This window comes from Sinohyriopsis cumingii, chromosome 12 (assembly GCF_028554795.1).
Source record: "Sinohyriopsis cumingii isolate HCF-2022 chromosome 12, ASM2855479v2, whole genome shotgun sequence".
Taxonomy (NCBI): Eukaryota; Metazoa; Mollusca; class Bivalvia; order Unionida; family Unionidae; genus Sinohyriopsis; species Sinohyriopsis cumingii.
Genome location: NC_142972.1, coordinates 70,578,910 through 70,605,474, shown reverse-complemented (window position 1 = coordinate 70,605,474; position 26,565 = coordinate 70,578,910).

Sequence of the window (26,565 nt, the reverse complement as noted above, 5' to 3'; positions counted from 1 at the left end):
TTGTCTGCGGCTTCAAGTATAAATATTTCTTCGGTTTCCTTGTTTAGTATGATAGTCACAACTCCGGAATATTTGTCGGTGGAATGTCTCCAGGGATATGTTGTGAAGATTTCAAACTTAGCGGCGGAAAATACAGACAGTCTATACACGCCAGTGGCGGTTGCTGTATATTTGATAGTATTATTTTGTCGGGACCATGTTGCGAATCCCGATGATACCGTGTATACTATGTTGGTGATATGCCCCGGGGTAACTCCAGTGGGGACTTTAATCAAACTGGTTTTGGCAACGATCTCATTAATACCCGATACGATGTTTTGCTGTGTTTGTTTGATCGTGTCAATGTTGGTCTTGATTTCAGAAAGTTTCATATCGATGACTGGAGGAGCCCCAAAGAACTTATCAATGGACTCATCAGTTTTTTGAAAGTTTCTTCGAAGTCTTGTAAACGCGCCCACGTGAATATCATACTCTGCCCGCAACGTGGTTAGTTTACCGTCAACGGTGTCTACATATTGTTTGTTTGCGGCATCTTCCAGGGATGTTGGATCTCTTAAAACGGTTATTTTGTTACCGTTCATGCTGAGTTCACCTGTCATTGTATCACCGGTCTTCGCTACACGTTCCCCTGCGGCTTTTCGTGCATCATCTCGAAGCGCCGCGATTGATATCAGCGAATCTCTGATTCTGCCGCTGTCAGTGAATACAACGATGTTATCCGTGGTAGCTCCAAAAACCCTGCGAATTATGTCATTCCACTTAATGTTACTGGTTTTTAGCTTACCATGTCGATCTTGAAAAATTACAACCTCATCTGGGTCTATTCCGGTTAACGTTAAAAGATTATCAATTTCATCTTTGGTCGCATACTTTGATAAATCGATATCTTTTTTTCTCTCCGCTGTTCTGCTTGATCTTCCGTAAATATCAACCATTATTAGTTATGGGGTTGTTTAAATTTGGAAATCACATCTGTGGTGTATTCATGCACGACTTTGTGAGGAGAATTTGCTGATTTCGAGATTGCATCAAGAACATTTAATACTTCACGACCGCATATCGGAGGATCAGTTAGTGTTTGTGTTGGCAACGTTGAATACCAAACTTTACCTGACGCGGGGATGTTTTTTGTGTATCGAAGAAACTCAACTGGCGGTGCTAGCCCGTACGAATCAAAATAGACAATTCCACGTGGATCGATCGCGTAAGCAACCCAGTGAGTTCCTGGACCATTGCTGTTATCGAGATTAATAATTCCGGTTTCTGTGCTATTCGGTCGTGCTGGTAATTGATCTCGCATAAAGACACCTCTGAAGTTCTTTATACGCAATTGTTTAACAGCATCAAACAAATCAAAATTGGACATCGGTGTAAAAACACTTAAAACCTTTTTGGGTACCATGATGGCGGAGTTCCTGGGAGTCTTAGCCCTGATCCGCGAGTCCACTTTTTTTTGTATCCTCGCCCTGTGGCTTTCTTTAATGCCATTCCAGCAGCTGTTCCAACAGCCCCTAACGCGGCTGCTTTTGCGACTGCGGGAGCATCAGCAGCTATCAGTGCTGGTATCGCGGCGAGAAGAGGAAATATACCGCCGGTTTTAACCATCTCTTTGACCGCGACTGGAGAGAGATCAAGTCGAACTCCAGTCGTTGCCTGCGCTGCTTTATTGAAATGTTTTAGTTGGGTTTTAGTTAATGACAGTTTGTTTGGACCACCCGCTAGCTGATCGTGTTTTAGTGTTATCGCTGTCCCACATGTGCTCGCGTTTCTCGATTGTAATTTCTTCACCTGACCAGGAGTCAGAGTGACATTAACATGACTGTATGACATTTTATTTAATACGAGATTGATCTAATTGTTACGTATCTTCGGAAAACATTACATATTTTCTACTGGGGCATCAACGAGTATCATTCGGCCGCCAGCACCCTCAAGCAACATTGCTTTATCGGAAAGTATGACCATGACGGCTCTGTAATTAGCTACTTCTGCGTCTCTATTCACGATAGCCCGAAAGTGAATATCAACGACAGACTGTCTGGTTAAATCAAGATGTTCCATAGTAATAGATTGGATAATGAGATGTAAAATCCAATTGTGATATTTGCAAACCAGTGTCGATGTTTAGATCACGCGCTAGATACTTTGTCAATCGTTGATATGCACGTGCAACATGGTTGTTAGCAAAATTTAGCATTATGTTCTCGCATGCTTCCTGATGTCCGTTTATTCTCAGAGAAACGTCAGTGATACCAAGTTGATCAAATATCATATGCGAACGTGTTTGATCATTTACTCGTGCAGTATTTTGAAGAGCAATGAAAATATGTCGCGGCGCGGAAACCCCCTGCTGTGATGCTATATGCCATGTAAATAAACCATTGATGGCGCTTTGAGTACTAACTGTGGTTGTTGTAAGCCACGATAGCAGCGTTTTACCACCTTGATCCATAAAAGAAAGCAGTCGTTGTTCTTCGGCAATTGCAGGAGTCATTACCGGCATCCACAGTGATAGTTTTGTTATTAATACTTTACCAACATCAGCAGCACCACCAGCTTCTCGCCATAGCGCATCATTATCGTCGCCTTTTCTAACAAGCACGACGGTATGTTTTGCTCCGAAAATTACCTTTCTGACATCTCGGCAAAATCCAAAGATATGAGACAGCGGAATCGCACAAGAAAATTTTCTACTATCTCCGCTCAACATTAATTTACGCGCGGCGAAACCCAAATTGTAATTTGCATTACCACCATGAACCACCGGATTCACATCAGCGTCAGCGGTGTTGCCATGATTTCTTGGTCGTCTAATATTGTACTGATCACTGTCAGGATGATTAGAATTATCCTTGGCAAACATCATTGATGGACCAGCTGATCTTGTATAATCATCAGAATATCTTGCTAGACCAATTATTGTTGTAGCAACATCGACATCTTTTTGAATTGATTCAATATTTTTTCCATCAATCATGTAGGTAGCACTATCAAACAAGGCCATAATTCCGTTATTGACAAAACCAACTTTAAATGCAGCATCGTAGTCTGTGTTATCTGTTTTTTTTTAATTTCACCTTCTATTTCAATAAATGCTTCAGCAGGCAGGAACTATCTACTTGTATCTTGAACCTGAAGTTCAATTCGTCCTCGTTTATTTGGTTCTCGTGCGTCATAAGAGTAATACCGATAATCACGCACTGATTCATTTTTGAGAACCGGTTCGTCTATGTCGAATGCCGGATCGGATTCCCGTTTAAACATTTTATTATAAAAGTTATCGTCTAAAACGAAGACAACTTCCCGCAATCAAACTTGTGTTTATTTGTTCAGGATTTATCAGTGCTGCTAGTTTTTGATTTGCGGCTTCATTTATTACTTTGCAGACATTTGCTGGCATGTCAGCGGTGGCTGGTAATTTTACCGGCGGAGGTTTTCTGCGTATCAGTCGTGCTAGTCTGTCCTTGATTGCCGTGAATGCTTTACCGGCAGCGCTACCAACAGCGCCAATAGCTTTATCTTTAATAACATCAATGGCTTTCATCGATAATTGTTTTGCGATCGGTATTGCTTTAGGTGCCATCCTCGCAAATAAACCCTGAGCAACATCGCCTAATCCGTTTCCATAAGTCATCCTGTATACAGGTACTGGTGAATTTACTACCATGGCCATGACTGGTCTACGATGAGAATTGTGTACGATAATTTTATTTAATTGTTATTTCTCTAATCGTCGATGAGCTCATCAATAAGTTCTCGATAGATGTGAGTATCCATGATGCCGCCGCGAAATAGTCGCTGACAGATATCAGCTGCTTCATTAATTATTTCTGGTGAGTTATTTCCGGCACGTTTTCCTCCTAAGAGAACTTCTTGCCGTGATACATCATTGATGATATTATCAGGGCAGGGAATAAAACCAGACCCTAAACCTTTTCCTGATGTTTCGGGGTCACCGAAAAATTCCTCTGGAATGATTTCCTCCTTGGGGGGTGATTGTGGTCGTTGTTGTTTCTCTTTTAACTCTGCCAGTTCCTTATTAAATTTTATATAACCAGGATTGCTTGGATCAACGGGTAAATCTTTTTCACCAAAATATACCGCACTTGCCCATTCCTCGAAGGTGTCTATTTTTTGTTTACGTCTTTTTCTTAAAATTTTTTCTCTGTTATCAAAATTATTTAAAGCAAAAGCGGGAAGAGACATAGTCTTATCCAATTTTTCAAGACCTATTTGCGTAAACATATCTCGAGGAGTTAATCGTTGTTGGGTCTGCTGCAACGGAGGAGGAAGTCGATATAATTCTTCTGATTCTTTTTTTGTTGGATCTGTGACGACTTGCGGTTTAGCTATTTTTTTTCAGAGTTTGCTTTTTATGTCGTTTTGTCTGTCGCATTTGGACATCAAATCGATCTGATCCTGACATATACTCTCGATAAAATACATCACTGGTATCTAACCGTTCGATACCCTGTTTTATTTTATAAATTCCATCGAGAAATTGTTGTTTAGTTACTTTTTGATTAGGATCTTTTATAAACTTTTCTCGAGAGTGATAAGCCCTAGCAGCGTCAACGCCAAAAGCAATTATTTCATCTCTGTTTCTGACTGGACGTTTTTTGATTTCATCCACAAAATCTTCAATAAAGTCTGTTTTATAATTAAATCCTTTAATCGGTTTAGGTTGAGCCCGCTTAAGTTCTTCTATCGCTTGAAACAAACTTTTCTGTGGTTGTTCAGGATCAGTAGGATCGGGTTTTCCTATGATAGCGGTTTTAACTGTTTCAGTAGCTGTTGTAACGGGTTTAAATAATTCTTCTGCACCTGTTTCAAATTCAACTTGTCCTTGTTGCCGCGCTTGTAATTTTTGTCTTACACTGTCTCGCACAGCAAGAAATTTTTTTATTGCTTGAAGTCGTTCTCGAGCTAGTCTAGCGGAATGTGCTTCTCCAATGTTGGCCATTATTGTTATCTTAAATTTTTAATTCACAACAGAAATCCTAGAATATTTACATTTTGAGCAGCAGAGAGACTGAGCCCCCAAGTGTTTCGTCTAACCAACCCATCGTCAAGAAGTATTTTTATAGTTAGTTATTTTTCATGAAATAACTCTTCTAGTCAGCAGAGAAGGCTTATTTATCATAGTTTTCTGAATAAAGAGTTTATTTTGTGAAATAAGACCCTCTATCAAGAGTGTTCTCGATAGAGGATTCTGTTGGAACGAATAGTTGGTGGGCTCAGTCTCTCTGCTGCTCATGAATTATGATTACATATGGCAAACAAATAGAAGCTCGGGTGATAAACAAAGCGGCATTGAGCAATAAACTCATTGTTTGAACTTACCGACAGGATATCAAATACACAGGTTATTTTATTACAATGCAAACCAACCCCGGAAAATTCACTTTGGTATCTTTTAGTGTGCCGATTTTTTCTTCTGAAGTTGGCCGACAAAAGGAAGTCAAATTTAGTTCCTTTGGATTCTTTAACTGTGCCGATTTCTTTTATCTTTTTTTTTTTATAAAGTCTGCCGACACAGGGAAGCCAGGATTGATTCTTTTTACCTGTTTTAACAGGAATTTTCGAAATAAATTGAAACTTGGAACAGTTTTAAAAGCGACACAATCTAGTACGTCTTGCACGCATACCAATATAAGGCTGAACAATAAATTATTTTTCATTAGTTTCATCTAAAATATTCCCTATCCGTAGTTTATAGTGTTTTATTTTTCAACAACAAGAAGCATGTACTTCGTCTTGTAGGGATAAATGTACGTCATTTCCGGTTGCGTCCTCTATAGGTGGGAAATCGTAACTAAGGGGAAGTAACAGCGTTGTATACTTATATTTCGAGTAATTAAATTATTATTTCTTCTTTACCCTTGATAATTTTTTATTTATTTTTGTGCGAGTATAACCATTTTTAATCATGTAATGAAAATCTGATATAAATAGGAAAATGTTGGTGGATGGCCGGTGACCTTTAAGCTCCGCCCATCTGGTCTTGCGCAATTGGTACCGTTATACCACCAGTTGAGCACAATTATGGCTGCTGATGACGTCATTCGGGAACTATCTATAAATACCCACCCCCCTTCCTTTAGCATAGCTAGCTCCAGTCCAGCAGGGTTACCAAAAACACTGAAATGTCCAGTCAAGTATGGCAAAGTGGCATCATTTCATGAATTGTTCTAGAAATAATTAAAATGTAAAGACTGTTTCACCTTTTATTCTTATTCAAACAAATACAAATAATCTTCATTTTGGTAAAAATATGTCTATATTGGGTTTTGAGTATATTTCAGTCTTTCTTCTACCCTGTACAGCACAATTTGTTTCTTTTTATATAACATGCATCACATTAACTTGTCACACTAGTTTCACTTTGTCTGCCATATCACTTTCATTTAGGTCCACTGTATTTGTACCTAGAATGTTGTACGTCCTTTGAACAGATGTTTCATTAGGTGGTGGAATGTCATTGGCAGAAAGTAGGTATGGAAAGTGCTGGCCATTGGTGTATGTTTTAGTCTTTTTGAAATATCATATTAACGAAGGCAGGATTTGGCCCATTTTTATTGGTTTCTGATCTCTTGATGCAGCTTGTACACTGGTGACTTAAAAATGTTGTTTATTGCAGCATTCTGCTTCCAGGCAAATCCCAACCTATTTTACTTATAATTTCAACATTTTTATTAGTTTCACTTCTTTTGTCAGTTTCAGGGTCAGTTTTGGTTTGGATGATGGCCATATAATTCTAGCAGATGCAGATGTACCATTAAAGTTGGTTGTCTGGAGACCTCTACCTGTTGGAATCGTTACTACCAAGAGCGGGAACCTCTTTGCATCCATTTTTCTAGTAATTTGCAGCATTGGAAATTGCTAGAGAATCCACAGTCAGAAATCTGACCCCTTTGTTACATGGAATATTTCCTGGTTTAAAAAAATATCTTCATACTGTACTCATTCATGATTTTTGATAAAATAATTGCAAGTAATGGTATGATAATAATCCTGTGTCTCTCCATTATAAAACTAGCAAAAGATGTGTTACCCTGATATCAAACAACCCCACTAACACTAGAATCAATGCTACTAGAAGCCTGAAATGTTTGAGCTCCTCCCATCATGGGTGAAAGATCACATCACTACCTTAGTTACTACACCAAAACTTGCAACATCAAATGCTATCAGATGCGAATTGCTACCCGCTATTGACAGACCCTTGTTTAATTACTTCACACCTGATAAGGAAAAGCACTGATGGTTATAACAAAGGAATAAAATTTGTTAGTTTGTTAAAGTTCATACAAGAAATTCAAATTCTTCAATAAAAAACATGTAATATATTAAAAATGACCCTCTAAGAGAGTTTAACAGTTAAGTTTAATTTCTAGCAATTTCTAGATTTGTATTATTACTAACAACTGTTTACAGTTCATTTGAAGTGTTTATCTAAAATAATAAATTCATAATTTAACTTGTACTTTGTATATTTTTGGCAGTTGGCCATTTTGATATTTCTTGTTTTTCTAATACAGTGGTGTCGGATAAAAGCCTGTAGTTATCTAAATGAATGCATTAGATTCATTTGACTTTGCAACATTATTTCAGACACATTTATAACATCGCAAATAAAGGATCTTTCTATGAGCTGAAATTTCTCACCCTGATAGGAGTTATTTGCAATTTTTACTTTAAAGTAGGAGGAATGAATCTAAGCTTGTCTATTTTTAAGGCGTTGTTTCCTCTTTCATTTTGGTGGTAATCATTGGTTTTTATTTATGTATTCTTGGTATTAATTTAAAGAAAATGGTTTATTCTTTAGAATATGAACATTGTGGTATGGTTGTCTGTGTGTATTTTGTTGACAGTACAAAGTGAGTAATGAGGCATTGATGGTAGCCCAGAAGTGAAATCGTTGACTCATTGCAACTTGCTTTGTTTACAGTTCAGCCTTGGTAAAATGCTTCATTACCTATGAAAAGAACTTTGCAGTGAGTTGATCTTTAACAAATTTTGCAAAAACCTTCCCCAAAGAAAATGTGTATTGAAATTTCAATGTCATCAGTTTTAACTAACCTCACGATGATATATCGTGTATTTTGGAAAATTTCGGAAGTTAAGGCTACATTAAACACACTGCTGGGATTAAATATCTGCTAGGGATATGAATAATCAGTTTTTCCGAGAGCTTGGATTTAGGATGTTAAAATTAAAAAATGGGAGCCATGCTGGCATTATGTTTTAAGTGGAATCACATTATAATAAATCGCGTTATAATGGGTTTTACCTATATTGGAAAATGTTCCATTATTGGCCCCATTTAATCTTAATCTCTTCACAGTTCTAATTTTTGACCAAACTTTAATCCTCTAGATAGCCAGTTATCAAAACAAAGTTTATACTTTATTTTGTTGCCTGAAACTTATTTTTATGTAGACCATAATATTAATGATTTTATTCAGTAAATCATATATGGTCATATGAACGAGAAGAAAGGAAATGTGTAAATGTTCAAATTTGTCTTACTCTTCAGTTCTGGATTTTCCTTTTTCCTTAGCACAGGATGAAAATTTGTAAGACAAAGTATTGCCCTGATTTTCCCCACTGGCAGTCCTTGATGTGAAAGAAAGTTATTTGTATATCCTATGAGAAGTTTAAAGAACATTGTTTATTTTGTATATGTAAATGATGAGGTTCATTTGGGGTTTTGGTACATTAATACAGCTTGAATTTATTTCAGATGTGCATCTCAGAAGATTGCTAGCTCTGAATGGTGATGTTCACTTTCTGATTTTTTTAGGTCAATAATAGAAAAGAATGCAATAAATTTTAATTTTGTCTGTTTATTGAAAAAATTTATAAGTACACTTTCAGAAATAAAGTAATGCCAACATCTCTGAAAATGTGTGTATTTAAAGGCAAGTGCTATTTATACAGTATGCTTCCAAAGCACACTGAATAAAGAGAGAGAGAGGTAATAAATCTGAAAGTTTGAAAAGTAAATTTCATATGAAATTTTGCAGTCTGTAAATCTTGGAACTAAGAATTTTAAGTAAACTTTCATGCTAGCATTTGTACTTTATCTTCAAAGTTTTACTTTAGATGCTTGAAATCAAACAAATTGATCAAATTTTTGAATTTGCCCACATAAACAGATGGAAATATTGAACAAAATAGTGTATTTGCATCATTTTTTCTTTTTGAATGTGGATAAAGACTTGGGATGTTTAGAATTGTATTTCTGTGTTTAAGACCAAATTTTGTAAATTGCAAAGATAATATTACTCTTATTATTCTGGAAAAAGAAATCTGATAAGAAATTGAATGAATCTGTCCAAGAATTTTATCTTTTTTGGATACTGTTTTTCTTACTCCAACACTGTATCTAGAGTCAGTCAAACCCACACATAGCTTCGGGACTGGAAAATCTGAAAATCCTAATTTTCCAGACTAGCGAGGTCACAATATCTTGCAAACTTAGATAGATATTTTTATAAACCAAATGCATTTATACATCTGATAAACTTTATAAATAAAGTGTCATCCATCTTGTACACAATACATACAGTAAAATCTTCTATAAGAAAAAGCCATGTATGATTTGTAAGATGTGAAGTATCTCATAAACTATACAAGGTAACTTACCAACAATTTATCTTGTAGTTGTATCATCAATACAGCATTATATTCTTGCAACATCAAACTCCACTTTAATCATCATTAATGTTTGGTTTTCATCTTGCCTTTAAAAGTAAGGGGTTGTGATCAATAAATACAATAAGGGGATGAACTATACACATCAAAGTTTTGCACAGCCAAGATCAAAGCCAAACATTACTTCTTGATTGTAGAATAATTTCTCTTTTGCTTCTTTAATACTTTAGAAAAATAGCACACTGAATGATCTACGCAATTTTTGTCTTCTTGAATCAATACCACACCAGGTTTAATTTGTTCATGCCCCAAGATATATCCTAGAAATGTAATAAGCATGGCAAAACTCATTTTTAGATAAATTTTAAAATTAGTCTGTCCAAGAATTTCTGAATTGTCTCTAAGTGATCTTTCCAGGTGTCATTATAGACAATGGCATCATTAATGTAATCATTGTAGACCAGATGTAATCATGTTCAGTAAACACTGAAAGTACAAGGTGAACCTTTTATCCCAAGCGGCATAAGTTTATATTGATAAAGTCCATTTGGAGGCATGAATGCCAACATTTCCTTTGTCCTTTCTATCACTGGAACTTACCAGAATCCAATGTTATCAATACAGTCATCATTTCTTGGCAATGAAAATGAATCTGTTTAGGTCACAATGTTCACCTTTCTATAGCCTGCACATGAGGAAAGTATTATTTAGTTTCAGTACAGGTATACATGGCAAACTCTAGTCACTTTTACTCAGTGCTGTGAAATCATTCTTCAACAAATACTGAATTTCTTTTTACAAACACTTCCATTTGAGAGGGTTCATCCTGTACGGATGCTGTTTCACAGGTGTGAAATCTACAATTTCAATGTCATGGTAGATTTTGCTTGTGTAGGAACATATGGAAACAAGTGCTCATGTTCAAGCAATAGATTTTTTAGTTCATTCTTTTCTTGTTGCTGCAGATGTCAAAGTTTCTGGTCCAGATTATTCATAATTTCTGAATTCTGAAGATTGGTTACTCCAAAGTCACTGTAGTCTGATTGCACTTAAATCACTTAAATCCTCACTGTTTGGGACAGGTATAATGAAACTGACTGCATGATTAACCTGGCTATCTCTATCAACATACCATTGTCCTTAATGTATTTACATCCAGTGAGTACTAATATTGAAATTTAATTCCTTTTCTTTTAAACTTTGTAAGGACCATAATACCTAATCTGAAGAAGATTATGAAGAATGAGCATGAGAGAAAGAATTCTATCACCGGACAAAAGTTTTCTCCATTGTAGCTCTGTTGTACCTTAATTTCATTTTTGACTTGAATTGCTGGATGCCCAATTTATGCATAACTTGCTGGAAAATTCCAGGCATAAAATGTGATCTTTGATCAGATTAGACAGATTTGGGCAGACCAAATTGAGTAAAAAACTTTATGAAAGGTTTTACTTTTATTTTATTTTTTATATTACTCAAAGGAGTTGCGTCTGTGAATCTTGTGGATGCACAAATTTTGGTCATAAACTATTGTCTAACTTGGTCTTAGGTAAGGGACCAAAACGATCTACCATTATTCTATTCAATGGTTCATCAAATACAGGAATAGGTTGATGAACTGTAGGTATCTTCTTATTTGGGTTTTCCTTCCATTTGACAAATGTGACAAGATCTACAGTATTTATAACCATCACATTAAATTTTGTAGCCAATTTAAATGATTCAAGATATTGTGATAACTCTTATTGATCCCTAAATGACCAGCCAAAGGAGTTTCATGGGATAGACTAAAGAGTTTCCTGTCTATGCGATTTTGGAACTACAATTTGATCACTCATCACCAGCAGGTACCGTGGGTGTTTTCCATTTTCTCACAAGGACCACATTTTTAACAAAATATTGAACAGGTATTTATGTGGCTTCAGTTTCGCTAATAGTCCTCTAAAATAAACAGGAGATCTCATGATCTTTTTCTTTTAAACTTTGTAAGGACCATAATACCTTCTTGTTCGACGAAAGGTTATTGTCGTTTGTTACCTGAATAAATAGAATGAGTAGTAAAATGGGTATCACTGTGATCAATACATTTTGTTTGACCAGTAGAAGAAGCAAAAGTGACCTCATCAAAAGCCTGACCAATACACGTGTTAGTTAAAGGAATACTTTCATGATCAACATCATTCTTTGACATAGCTCTAGTAACTGCACAAGCTGGGTATAAATCAGGGATTTATTTTTCAATAGGATCGACTTTCTGATCCAAACAAACCTTGTCAGTTAAACGTGAATTAACCACAACCTTATCTCCAGCTTGGTCAATGCCTGCTAATAAATAAGTACCATGGACGGGTAAAGATGAAACTCTTCTGACTGTCGCGGGTCCTGAGACTAAATTTGATGACAGTTTTACACATTGGAGAGGAACATTAGCAAAGCCGCACTCTACTTTCTGATAAGAGCACTCTTATTAAATAAAGACTTATGAGAAAAAGGCAATGACCTGATAGTAAAAGATTCTGAGAAACTGTTGTGTTTCTTCCAGGAATTTTATTTTTGGTGTGCACTTTGCATTTCCAGTGAATAAATTTGAATTAATAAAATTCCGACCCTAATAAACTACTGGAGACAACAATAATACAATTAATTCTACTCAGATCTTAAAGCTAGAATGAATACTTTATAGAAAAAGAAGATTATATATTCCTCTATTTGACATCAGGTCACAATTAGCATTTTCTAAACAAACACTATTACATAATGAAAATAACCGTCTGGAAGGCTCCTAATGTTTACAAAATAAAATCTTAGTTATAATTAGAATATAAAATGTGTTAAACACAATGTCCTTGACTCAGGCCAATATAATAATCCTAATAGTTAACCAATGCTCAAAGTAAACAATTTGATATGTATTATTTGTTTAAAGAGTAAAACAAAAATCATTCAGGCAAAATGAACTTGATTTTACACAAGATCAGTTCGAACATACAATGTTCCTTAGTATATAATAAAATTAAAAAAATAACAAACAATGCAAATTAAAAATACATAACACCTCCCCTCGTAAAGAAAAAGGGAGATATATGCAATAAAGCTTTTTTACAATAGCAAAATACACGTGATTAAATTACATAAGATGAAATCGAATGACTGACACAAAGTTTACAAGAAACACTATAATATTTCTATACACATGAAAGTGCATCTGCTATCAGACTATTTTTTCTCTTGATGTGTCTGACATCGTAATAAGATGAAAAGAATCTCAACAATCTTTCCTTTATATTCTATAAAGTTTGCTTAGATAGTTCTAGAGTTATATATATATATATATATATATATATATATATATATATATATATATATATATATATATATATATATTTAATATTTAGGTTTTATATAGAAACTGTAGCAAAATATCTAAATTCAGTTTATTTTAAAACATGATTTAAAGCTTATCAAAACTCTTCCTAAAATGATTTTGAAGCTATAATTTGCGATAGAGTTTATAACCTTTTAACTGTGTAAGATAAGCTTATGATACATTTTAGATATCTTGCATGATGCATATAACATCTCATGAAATGAACTGATATGTAAAGTCATAAAGTGTAAATGTCTCTTTATATGAGATACCTTACAAACTTTATATGGAAAGTTATTTATAAGACATCTTACACAATTTCATTTTTTCATAACATAATTTATAAGATTTTCTTATAAAGATTTATTGGAGGACTTATCAGTATTTATTAGATATATATTTTGCTCTATATAGTTAACACATATTCCCAATAACCATGCCAAATTATTTTCTAAATTATAGGAGTATTCAGAATCCACCCCACCACCCTAAGTCTGTGATGAACATTCTTCAGATTTTCACAGCCCACTACATAATCTTTGCAGACATATTTGTTGAACATAGTATAAAATTGACTGTTATTGGGATGATTTGGGGAGAGAGATGTGGCAAGGAAGGATGAACTGTTCTGAACAGAAAATAATTACAACTGTAGATAATAAAAGACGCTAAGTAAGATCTATTCTATCACAATAATTTAATTTCTTCTCTTTTAACAAATACTGGTATATATGACACTTTTACTAATTCCACTCTGCTCCATATCTTCCTCTCTACATCCATACTTTTCTGCCCTGGGCTTCTTGCATTGATTTGGGTTGTTTATTCTTTTTTGGGTAAATCATTTTATTTTTTTTATCCACTCCTACTTACTGATTTTGAAGCTAATTATAAGTATATTATTATTATTATTATCATTATTATTATTATTTCAATTTAACGCTTTAATTACCATAATCATATGATGTTGCTTTGTATCATCTGCATCTTTTACAAATAAATTACAACATCCCTTGTGTCCACCCAATAAACATAAAAGCAGTATGAACATCTATATTTAAAACATATTTAATTAATTTCTGAAGTTTTAAAGCCCCGAATTAGGTAATGATTGGCTGCTAATACATGTACAGGAATTGTATGGGAACATGGTTGTGCCTCATAAATTATGGGAACATAATTGCACTTCGTTCATAGCTTCTATAATACCAGCTAGATTTCGGCCATGGTTTGACATTGTGCCGAGAAAATTGATTCAAGTACGATTTGTAATGATGACTAAAGGAAACATTTATCTTTAGAATTCATCTGAATTTTTAAGCCACAAAAATATTTTATCATTGTTGAGCCATAATCTTGGCGGACGGATGCAACTTTCTTGTTTTTGGATACCTTGGCAAACGCCACTATATCTTTCTTCAGTGGTCATCAAAAGAGTATAATAGCTGAAGAAAAACTTCAGAGTGTTTCGTTATCAAAACCTCTTCGTTGCAAACCTTTCCCACGAAATCCGAAACCATCGCGCTTCCTAGATTCTGGACTATGCTTCTTTTTATGTCCGTTGTCGAGTTAAAGGTGATGTTAATGGTGAGCTTAACCAATCCAGACACAGTGCAGTAGTTATTGTTTAAATATGGATATTGTGCAGGCTATTTCACTTTGTTGCGAGAATCTACCACCCTCGCACCCCTTTAGCAATCTCCTTAGACACCGTTTTTATATTTTGATAGTAGTTATCATCCCGAATTTCCAAATGAGAAGGTTGAAGTGAATGATCTAGACATCTTCACAATGTGTAATGATAATGGCAATACTTCTAAAAGGATGGTCTTGCTCGGCGACAATACAGTGCAAATGTCGCTTTATAATCAACGCCTCAGTCCAGCTGCAGAATGAGCCAGTAGCTAGTGATGGAACATGTGAGTCCACATTGAGCAGCAAATGAAACAACCTTGCTGATGAGTAGAACTCTTTCAAGTATTAAATGGAAGGAGGAAACCTTACCTAAATCAAGAGGGCAAAACGATCGCGTTTACCTACGAAGCGATATGCTGCGATGGATGGTAAAGACAAATATTCTCTCGAAACTAACCGAAGAAACATCCGAATTGTCGAGGTCGTACGCGAAGGTCTCAGTTTGATGGTGCAGAAGTTGCGAACGGTCGAAATTAAAAGGAATTGATATTGGTTCGTATTATATCCCGAATGATGATGTGAAACTAAATTCTTCCTTGGGTAAATAAGTAATTACTATTTTCAATACCGTAAATAAAACTCTCATCCCCGATGCCGCTAGCCTCGGTCCAGACAACCAAAACCTACCCAACAAATCTGCCTCCGTTGACGCAGCATCAGAGAATGGACAAAAGTCTATGGACCATCAGGCCGCAGCCATCTTTTTTAACCGTCGCACTCGGCATATTGGAGGATGTTGTTAACACACTTGAAAAGCGAAAACCTAAAGGTAAAGCGATTTATTCCATAAAACCCGAAACATATAGAGTTATTTGCTGAAGCTAGAGACTATATCGCGACCACAAACGACGAAGAAATCGATGTTTCTTTTATTATTTAGGAATGCTTATATATCAGCCAAAAAGCACCCGCAAAGCCTGAATTCAAATACAACCCTTGATGAGCTTATAAGAACATTGTTTAGTAAGCTGAGCGTGACAATTGTATCGTTAATCCCAACTCTTGGGATGATTATCATAGCAAATCTAATTGCTGGCGGAGGCAGTGCTGACGCAGGAACTGTTGCTGACACACTTGGTGATAAAGGAATACAAAACAAGATCAATGACCATCTAACATTGTCTGCTTTGTTAGGTAAGATTGGTTGCAGAAAAGGCGGAAGAACAAGTATTGGCAACTTCTGTAGCACATCTCGTCGCTGCCGACGCTAGCTGGTAAGATTGTAGAGGGTCTAATTTCATATTGCGCACGCGCAAGCACATACAAACTGTGGGCTGCTTCCGTTGTCGCCGAGTGAATGTCTTTTGTCTGTATGCGAGGTCGTTTTTTTTATTATAGAGCAACGCGCTCAGCCAGCAAACGTGGGAAGACTAAATCTAGCGACGTCGGTAAGATTTGCTTGAAGAATAGTTAATCCAACCAAAACTTCTATAGCTATCAAGGAAGAAATCCCACTTTGCAAGATAATAGGCGCTTGAATGTGGATTTTACCACCACTACCAACAACATCAATGTCAATCAACTACACACGAATATGAAATATCATTCTCTTGTCGGAGTCATAGTTAGTTATTCTTTCAGTAATTGTTATTGCTGTCTCCAATAGAGTTAGTCCTGCGGCATTGGCTGTCTAAAAACGCAGCTCCACCCAAAATCTCGAGAAGAGAGTAAAAAGAGCGCCCGCTAGCATCAAAGAAAAAGCAGCAGCAGAGGGGGCGAATCGGACATTTTGTCCAATCGTTATTTTGCTTAATTATTACTTTCTGCACTCAACGATCTAGTGTCGTCAGCGCCTGGTAAAAAAAAAACGACGACGTCGTTGGGGGATCGTCGCGTCGTCATTTGGTTTAATTAACACCTTCTGCGCGCCGATCCCCAGCGTCGTCAGCGTCCGGTAAGCACATCGACGACCGCGTCGATGTCATCGCCCCCTCTGCTGCTAAGTGGTTATTTACAATGAAAATTATTTACAACTAACCGAATATTTGGTCAAGTCCGATACGATATCGTGTCCGAGGATCATGTAAATTTATCGTTATGAATCCATGTGGGGTCGACTGAGCATGACTAAAAAAGTTTCGAAAAACATTAAAGTCCATGTCACCGCCGCACCATGTCTGCCAAATATTTCGTAGCGTGTGTGTATCAACGCCGTTGAATACAGCAAGAATATTGCAGTTATCTCTGATTACTTTTGGAATCTGAGTGTATCGTTGAGTGACATATATCACGTCAGTGTTTTTATGCCTGCCTCTGGAAAATATCCTAGCTGGGTTCTTTTGATTGTCTAACATAACATCATCGTACACGACTAGATTGTTAACGTCGCCATCAATATCATCAATACCCGGTGCATCATTGATATCCGTAATAAACTCAATAACATTCTTTTTAGCGATCGCTGATGCATTCTCGTTGAAATCTTTCAACACCTCGTAGCATCGTTGATCATCTACGCTAGGAGCAACCAAATACAACTTATCCCACTTCATCCATCTCATTATTAAATTGAGTAACAATTGCGTCTTGCCGGATCCAGATGGTCCGATGATAATCATCCGGATCGAGTTTGGTAACGCTGCAACATGCTTAACTGGTTCTCTTGTTTTAGTCGCCGAAAAATCAATTATATTCATATCTCTATACATAAATTATGGATCTATATTGTGTGAAGTGTAGAGTGCGTACTGGCACAAATGATATGACAACCGTTACGACAAGAAATAACAGATCGGCGCTTACTGGTAAGTGTGTACAATGCGGTACAAAGAAATTTAGATTTATTTCTATTAGACCCGGAGATGTTTTAAAAAAAAGCGAGGAGGTGACATCGCAGCCAAATTGGCAAAACTCCCCGGAACACCGTGGGCAAAGTATCCAGGAGAAAAACACCTCCCAGGATATAACTACTGTGGCCCCGGAACACGATTAGATATTAGACTCGATGATCAAAATCAGCCCAAACCCGGTGAGTATCCAATAAACGCTATCGATAAGGCGTGTCATGCTCATGATGTTGCTTACAAAAGTAGCGATCTGCAACAGCGTCATATCGCGGATGTAAAATTAATTCACGCGCTAAATGCTATTCCTGATAAATCCGTCAAAGAAAAATTGGCCTCATGGTTGGTAAAATCGGCTATGAAAGGTAAATTAATGATTGGCGCTGGTAATTAATAACTATCATCCAAGAAAAACGATGGATTCCATCTATTATTCTCCGAGAGGATACTGGAAGGGGAAGGCCGCAATTGGTAAGCTTGCAAGCGCTGCAAAGGTAACAAAGACCACTGCGGATAATTGGTTATCCAAACAGGCTATATGGCAAATCTATCTACCACCGCCTAAACAAATCAACTTCTCGCGCTTTGATGTCAGCGTACCTAATGAAGTTCATCAGGCTGATATACTATTTCTGCCGCATGACAACGGTTACAAATACGCGCTAACCGTAGTTGATGTTGCGAGTCGATACAAACAAGCGGAACCGTTGAAAACAAAGTCAGCAACTGAAGTAGCCGATGCGTTTGAGCGGATTTATCGAAGAGGTCCTCTGCGCTGGCCAAATCTATTACAAGTTGATCCTGGTAGTGAATTTCGCGGCGCTGTTTTATCAACGCTGAAACATCATAGCGTCGCGATACGACGAGGTCATACTGCGCTACATCGTGATCAGGCAATTGTTGAACGATTCAATCGGACTCTCGCTGAACGGTTATTTGGATATCAATACGCGAAGGAATTCATCCAAGAAAAACGATCTCGTGAATGGGTTAAAAGGTTGCCAGGTGTAATTGCAGCGTTAAATAACGAGATTACCCGAGTAATCAACATGAAGCCCAGCGACGCGATTAAATACGAGTATATACCCGGAAAATTAAAAATAAATAGCGTTTCTAAGCCGATTCTTGGCGATGTCACTGTTAGATATCTATATGAACCAGGAGAGCTTGAAGGCGGTAAAAAAAGGGCTACCGATCCTATTTGGAGTGTTACCACACATAACATATCAACGATAACACGATCAACTGGTAGACCACCGATCTATAGACTGGATTCAACTGCTCCTCAGCGCGGATTTACACGCGAGCAACTACAAGTGATACCTAACGATACTCAATTACCCCCGCGTGGTCTTAACTAGCGCCGTTGCGTCTATTACACTCAAGACAGGTCAACCTCACATTGTTTTTGACATGACCGAGACTGTTATCGATCCTATCCACGGTAAATTGGCGAGTGTCTTTATCCGAATAACGCCAACTCATTATACAATTGCAACTCGCGCAGTGATTATTCTGTTGTTGTCGTAGCGAGATTATTAATTCGGCATCAATATCAAAACGCCGCTGTTTTTTTTTTATCCTGTTGGCGGTAACCCGAGAGTTTTCTATCAATGACGCTTGCATCGATGGTGACTTTGTCGCCGGCTTCGTCGGTGGCTTCGTCAATAACAATTCTTCGAAGCTGATTTATCCTTCGTACTCTGGACACTGCAAGATAGACTAGATTCGACCATTCGATGCGATTATCAACTATCCAAACAATTGTGTCCGTGATGGTTAGTCCCTGCGAGGAATGTATTGTTGTTGCGTATCCTAGCGTCCACGGGGATTTATCAGCTCGTAGCGCGTCCTCGACGACGCTGATATCAACGAGCACGATATCATTCAGCACGAGAATTTGTTTTTCTGTCCGGCCTGGAATTTCAACTTCAATGTTCTGCCGCCTTGTGTCCGCGGGTCTATAACATAACGGCACTGGACGCGTTGGAAACTTTTCCTTATGCAACGTAAACAACTTCCGCTGAAGTGTGTCTCCGACTATCTTTCTACTCGCTACAATCAAATCGTTTGGTCTCCATGTTTCCCAGAATTCATTTAACGGCGTTTCCGGAATCACCTCGCGAATTATTTCACATTGAATTCTATCCGGCTGTAATCTGATTAATTTCTTAACCTCGCGCAGTTGTTCATCAAGTGCTCGGTAATCAGTATCGGTTTCTTCATAATAGTCCACAAAACCCCTTAACCAATCATGTGGACCCTCGCCGACAAATGGTGGTGGTTGGCCATGGTCCCCACACATGATTACCGCTGTATTCGCGCGCAGCAACCACTCAAGAAACATTTGTAAAGTATCTAACGAAACAGTACATATCTCATCCCAGATGATAATGTCGGGAATAAATTTTTCACCCATTCGATCAGGAGTCCACTCACCGCCGCTGTATCGAAAGAAGCTGTGATAAGTAACGGCGTCAACATTTCGTTGTTTTATCTCTCGCGCTAGTCTATGAGTCGGTGTAAGCACGATTATACTTGCCCGCGTTCGAAATAATTCAATTGCCCGAGTCGTCTTTCCTGACCCGCCACAGCCGCTTAAATAAACCGTCTTGTGTCTACAAATTGGATCAGAACACGATGGTGCATTAGACCATTCTGACAATTTATCACCGCGTAAGTAGTTGTTCTCAACGGTGACATCTGCTGACGGGGAATAATCGCGTCGTATTTCATTTTTAATTCTCCATGTACCCCAACTCTCGTCCGGACTAGTAAACTCGGCTACGTTTCCCTTATACGCTACGTCAACATAAAACGAATCAACGGCTACTCTAACCGCGGTATCGGGGAATCTATTTATCATCGAGAATAAATTGATAGCGGCATATCCCAGCATAGACGCCCTCAAATGTGGATACGCCGGGCTGTCTCCATCGCTGTAGGTAACAACTGTACCCAACCTCGTTCCATTGGACAAGAAAGCTGTTTTGCAGTTCACGTATCTATTTTTTGCCACTGTGTCCTTGATTACGAAATCATATTCTGCGTCATCTATAATCAGCCGTGAGCAATATCGTTTGTAGTCGTGGTTTTTTCCACCTTGTGTGAACTTACCAATTATTCTTCTACCGAGATCTTTTGCCTCGCGGTTTCGTTGGTTAAATATCCTCCTGGACCATTCGATGATATATTCCTCGTCGGCATCAATGTTTTTTCTGGACTCGTCAATTATGCTATCTAGACGCTCCGGTTCTGGTAACCAGACTTCAGTCTGTGCCCGGTATGATATAATCGCGTCACTGACAATCAACGAAACTAGCATGCTACAATCAATCATATACCGTAGCAGCGCTATTGGCAGCCATCTCTTTTCAGCCATGTGTCTACCGATCCAAATATAGCAACAGCGATGGAGTCCTGCCGCGAATTCAAATGATACTATGCGAGCGAATCCGGTTAAATCAAAATCAGGCAGTGGTCCATTAATAGCAACACGAGTCATTTCATGACTGGGGTGTCCAAATCGTCTAAAGTACTCAGCGGCGGATCCATACCCGAGAAAACTCGCTGGATAACAGGCAACCATATCAACCGAGATCATAGCGTCGCGGTTGTATTCAGTGTTCCATAGTCCACCGTGATAGTATTCCAAACAACTGGATTGTACATCCGGTAGAAATTCCCTGCGCGTTGGTCTCCACGCATTTTTCCTTGCTGCAACATGAGCTACAACCGATGGAATCGTAAAACAATTTGTTAGCAGTTGTTCATCATGCTCCTCAAATTCTATGGCGGTTTTTTTCATCCTGTTGTGAAATGCTTCAGTGCGATATAATTCACCGTTTGGTCTTACAAACTGATCAAAGGTATCCGCATCGTTTTCAGCGCTGCGAAGTAACCACATTGATACAGGGTCGTTTTTACACAAGTAGGCAATAGCATCAAATAGTTTCCTCTCCGCGAGAAAACCGTCCTTGGAGAATTGTTCTCCCAGGAATTCTTCGGGTATATACTTTACTGTTCTATCCCGTGGAAATATTGTGATCACGGGCGTCCATGCGTGTTCGTTATGATCAATAATTTTGATTGGGGCTCCCTTCGATTTATACTTCGATTCGTATAATACTTCACCGGTTATCGTTGTAACGGTTATTGGAAATCTCAGCGATGTTTCTAATCTCGCTATGTCGCTGATGGTTGCTCCACGCTCTTTTACGGTTAGTTCCCACTGGTTGATTTTGCTACGTCGTAAATCAGTCAATTTGTTACCTCGACATGCATTTGTAAAATGCTCTATTATTCGTTCTGCTACACAATTTATCCCAGTTGACTGTTTCATCGGTTTCAGTTTTCCGATATCAGGTTTCTTATTTAACGGGTATATTCCATAAACAACTGCTGTTTCAGGATACGCTCGTTCATAGTATGGTTTGTCAATTCCGGTTAACAACCCCGGCTTGGAGTCGCGGCTGACAGTGACTGTTTTCTTGTCGCTGAGAACTGGTTCAAATTTATCACGCATGATCCAATCGCCTGATTCCACCCGGACAATGAATTTTACTCTGAAGAAATACCTTTTACCGTCAAGTTGTGATATTATCATTGCTGCGCGGTTGTCGTTCATGGTAGCATCAACAACACCATCAATTCGAAATGTTGACCAACTATGAGATGCACCATCACGTTTGAATTCATTGATACAATCGCGTATTTTATTCAACAGGGTTTTATCGTTTATTAACGCTTTTGGTACGTCCTTGAGGACTCTATCGAGATTAAACCTAATATTTTTCCAGGGCTTAATTACTGCTAATCTCTCAAACTCATCCATATAATTAAAACAAGTATTTAAATAAAAGAATATAGTATAATGAATAAATGCAAATGGTTGATGATTGGGTCGATAACCCCGTGCAATAAATCATGTAGAGGTGAATTCTGCGGGTATCATTTACAAAGCGTTCGTAATGGTTCTCTTGGCCCCCTCCCGTGCTTGGTTTGTCACGTTGGTGTAAGAGGAAAATCGCAGTTGTGTATTAATTGTGGCGGAAAGCGATACAGGGAACTAAAACGCTATTACGATAAACGAATAAAAAACGCCGTCATTGACCCCACCGCCGACTTCGTCATCAAAACCCCCCAAGACTACGTTGAAAGATTCATAATTAAACCAAATAATAAATTAGACAAGTAGTATTATTATACAAATGGACCAAGAATTTCAGCCGCATCCCCTGCTCGTCAATTACGAGGCATCTCGCGACGGTATTGTTAGAAATCGTAGACTGAAGAAGCCGGTTGGATGGAAAAACAATCACGGGTATTTAATGTTTACTGCTGGAGGGAAAAAATATCTCTGTCACAGAATCATCTATGAATGTTTCCACGGATTGATCAAAGATAGTCTCGTTATTGATCACATTGATTCTAATTATCAAAATAACAGACTGTGTAATCTGCAAGCTATCTCTCAGAGTGAAAATATTAAAAAAGGCCAGACTGGTAAGTACTCAAAAGCAGCAAGGGGCGTCAAATCATTTAATACGTCAACGCACGAGGAAAAAATATTTCAGTCAATGAATGAGGCAGGAAAATATTTTGACATTTGTAGCGCCTCAGTACGATTTGTTGCAGAACGAGTATATCAAACAGCTTTCTCAAGTAAAAACGGACATAGAATTCAATTTTCATATTTGAAGGGGGATAACTCGTGAGGGTATGACGAAGTCACCATGATAGAGTTATGCTGTCACGTGATTTGCAAATAGTCGTCTGTTTCAATGTAAATAAGTTACCTATGCGCGTTCACCTGGAACGCATTACGTGCTTATATTTTTTAAAAACTCGTTATTTGTTAGGTGCGGTCCGTAGTCCAATGCAAACATGTTTGACTATGAAACTCGAGTCAACAATTTACGGGTTCGGGCCTCGCAGCGGGCAATTGCCTGGCGGGAAACGGTCAGATGTTTTTTTTTTCTATATAATTGGGGGGGAGGGGATAAAACCCCCTTCGTTGAAGTTCAAAACGAACCAAAACGCAGCCCACACTATCATTCATAGTGTGCGCGGTTGGTTTTTTCCAACTACGCAACCATGATTGATTTTCATGGGTTGCGTTTTGGTTCGGTTGAGTGCAAACCACGCACCCGTCATTGTTTGTACTGTCCATAATTAAGTATATGTATATGCCTGCAATCTGCCACAACACTCGAGTGGAGATTTACGGCATTGTACTGTCCATAATTAAGTATATGTATATGCCTGTAATCTGCCACAACACTCGAGTGGAGATCTACGGCATTGTACTGTCCATGTATGCCTGCAATCTGCCACAACACTCGAGTGGAGATCTACGGCATTGTACTGTCCATACAAAAAACGGGGTCAAAAATGGCCCCAATAATTTTATTAAAATTTTTGATATTAGAAATAAGATGTTTTATAAGAATAATGAATATCGAAGACATCAATAATATATTAACTGAGATTTCAAAATTAAAAAATCAAGGAATTGAATTATCTGATGGTCTCGACAGTGAAAAAATATTATCCGATTATGAGATTATTAACGAACAGTCGAAACGGGGGCGTTTTACCCTGGCCCGCGAGTATTTTTTTATAAAACGATTACAACATACGATTAATGAGAACCTGTACCACAATGACGCAAATGCATTCATTGGACTATTTACTGCCGTTGAAATAATACGAAAAAAACTCGGACGTGTTTATGAACGACGCCGGGAGATTTCTAGTAAGATCAAAAACATTAGAAGGATTATAGACGAAAACTCCGTGGAGCTCCCGATGGTACACTCGGCGGAAAATTAGAAAATTGCGGATCAATTTACAATAATGGTAGGTGAATCACTTACTACTCGGCTAGCCAGAGAGCGGCTAGCAGCGCTTAAAAAGTTTATACCGTTACGAGACAGAGTGAGAGAGAAACTTCAAACGCGACAACAAATGCAAACCGATTTTACTGTTGGAAGCGAACAGTTATTTGCCCCGGTAACTAAAGCGACTAAGGATGTTACAGCTGCAACAGAACGAGCAATATACGGGGATATTCCTAAGGAGGGCGAACGGAAAGAGGCGCCTCTTCTTCCTGTACTTGAAAAGATAGCAGCAGAGACAGAACAAACACAGCAACGGATAAAACAACTTTCCAGTGATATAAAAACCCAACGAGAGTATGAACGATTAGCTGATATTGATGATTCTGAACAGGGTGATGTTGGTGAACTTCAAAAAATTTTCACTCAAAAAGGAGTCCCCTTTATAGATAAACTCACTGAAGGGGCTATAGCACAAATAAAACGACCTCAATTACTGAAATCCGACGAGTATAGGGTTTTTGGTAATTTTGCCGCTCAAAGCTATTATTCAAGAAAAAACTTTTTAAAAGACGAGTATAAAAACAGTAATATAAAACGAGATGACTGGGTTAATTGGTTGTATAAAACGAATAAAGAGATTGATCGCTTGGATACAAAAGAATTGGGATATAAAGAATTTAAAAAAGGAATTGATGATTATGATATACGACAACAACAAGAAATACTACAACAGCAAAGAGAAGAAGTCCGAGAAAAACGTCAAAAAAAAGCTGGTTCTAAAAAAACAAGCGGAGAGGGGTATCCAAGTGGTAGTGGTCTAGTTGAAAACGCTAGTGTTACCTGCCCTAATAGTGTTCTCAGTGATATATCACGGCTAGAGGTATTAATTGGAGGAAAACGAGCCGGAAATAACTCTACGGAAATAATCAATGAGGCTGCTGATATTTGCAAGCGGTTATTTGCAGGCGGTATCATAGACATTAATACATATCGAACGCTCATAGACGAACTCGTGGATGATTAATTGGAAAACTGGTGTTTTTAATAAGGATGATCATACACTACAATCACGATAAACCAGTACTCGTCTACGTGGTAAACTCGCGATTGCCTGTTTACCGCGCGTACTATGGAGATGGTCTCGGTAGCACCATTGCGGGGTTATTTACAAGAATGGCTCCAAAAGTAGCGCCGTTAGCCAAACAATTAGGAATGAAGGCTATTGATGTTATTCGTGATAAGGGTATTAGTGCTATTGGAGACGTTGCCGGAAAGGCGCTTTCTGCAGCAAAGGACAAACTAATGTCGTTGGTGAGGAGAAAAAAACAGAAACCACCGGTGATGCCATCAACGACGGTGATGCCTGCAAATGTCAGTAAAGTAATAAATAACGCCGTGGAAGAAAAACTAGAGTCGTTGGCGGCTGAGTCATCCACTAACGCGCTCATGAACGCGATAGCGGGAAGTGGTCTACGACGAAAAAATCGCAATTGAAAATATCAACATGATAAATAATAGAAATGTTTGCGCGAACCGCTGATCCCGCGTTTGATATGGATGCCCCAGTGCGCAGGGATGATTCTGTCCGTGATTATCAATATTATTCTTATTATGCAACGCAACCGAATCTACGATCGCGAATTGAACTTCAAGTCCAAGATACCAGTAGATACTTTCTGCCATGTGAAGCGTTTATCGAAATTGAGGGGGAACTCGTGACAAATGCTGCCGATAATGCACCATACGACAACAACCCGGCTATCCGAGTTGGTTTTGTCAACAACGGCGTAATGGCGTTATTTGAGAGCGCAAAATATCTCATTGACGGGCGAGAAATTGAATCAATAGAACGCGATGTTGATGTTGCAACGACGATAATCGGGCTAGCGAGATACTCAGATGATTATACAAGGTCGGCTGGTCCGTCTATGATGTTTGCGAAGGATACTACCGATAACGCTGAACACAATCAGTTTTCTAGGGTAAAGGCAACACATGCCACCGCGGTTGATCCAGCACCGGCCGGGTATGTAAGACCAGCTGGGAACTTCGATGTCATAAATGTTATTACTAATTACAATCTAGGGTTTGCAACACGAGTAGGGATGTTGCAAGGACAACGCCGACAGTTTTCATGCGCGATTCCACTGCATCATATATTCGGATTCTGCAGAAACGTCAGAAAAGTCATCTATGGGGCTAAGCATACAGTAGTACT